The sequence below is a fragment of the Bos indicus genome, chromosome 16 (assembly GCF_029378745.1).
Source record: "Bos indicus isolate NIAB-ARS_2022 breed Sahiwal x Tharparkar chromosome 16, NIAB-ARS_B.indTharparkar_mat_pri_1.0, whole genome shotgun sequence".
In the NCBI taxonomy this organism is placed as follows: domain Eukaryota; kingdom Metazoa; phylum Chordata; class Mammalia; order Artiodactyla; family Bovidae; genus Bos; species Bos indicus.
The window spans coordinates 63,391,672-63,392,537 of NC_091775.1; the positions used below are offsets into that span (position 1 = coordinate 63,391,672).

The 866-nt window shown below is 41.5% G+C and overlaps 1 non-coding gene across 1 annotated transcript; it reads left to right on the plus strand.

Moving 5' to 3' along the window:
* Positions 1-417: 417 nt before the first annotated feature.
* TRNAW-CCA (transfer RNA tryptophan (anticodon CCA)) lies at positions 418-489 on the plus strand. The gene has a single exon. It is a non-coding gene; the product is annotated as a tRNA-Trp (tRNA).
* Positions 490-866: the final 377 nt, after the last annotated feature.

Below are 866 nucleotides of genomic sequence, written 5' to 3' on the forward strand. Positions count from 1 at the left end.
TGTACACTTTATAGACTATAGTATAGTGTAAGTGTAACTGCTATATGCATTGGGAGACCAACAAATTTGGGTGACTTGCTTTACTGCAGTATTTTTTTGTATCATTTTGTTATGATGGAACCCATGATATCTCTGAGGTAAACCTGCATTTGTTTTACAGGATTTTCTGAGATTATATGCTTCTGAAATTTTAGTATTAAAATGCTCTTTGTTTTATAAAATGATGGGGTATAAATAGCAGTAGTTTTTTTTTTTTTTTTAAGCCCATACTTAGAAAAATAAAAAGTTGGCTACTTAGCATGTTTCTTTTTAAAATATTGCTCATCCTTGAAATTCAAAAGGAAATGAATCTTTGGTGTGCACACATGTCTAGAGTCCAGGGGAGAACAGTTACTGAGTACTAGTGTCCAGGGGGCTTCCCTGGTGGCTCAGAGGTTAAAGCATCTGCCTCCAACGCGGGAGACCCGGGTTCGATCCCTGGGTTGGGAAGTTCCCCTGGAGAATGAAATGGCACCCCACTCAAGTATCCTTGCCTGGAGAATCCCATGGACGGAGAAGCCTGGTAGGCTACAGTCCACGGGGTCGAAAAGAGTCGGACACGACTGAGCGACTTCACTATAGAGTGTCCAGGGGAAGCTCCCAGGACAAGGACAAATATCAATTTTGTTTGACAAAGGATTTGATAAACTGGAAGGGTGTGGGCAATCTTCCCTTGAGGGAGTAATGTGAGAAGAACTCTAGATATAACACTGGAGAGTTCCATTGGGGTTGTAGGAAGGAGTTGGGAGGCCTTGTCTATTTACCTGCTGTGTCCACAAAAAGTTTACCCAGCTGTTACTACAATAACAACAGATCTGTAACTCTCT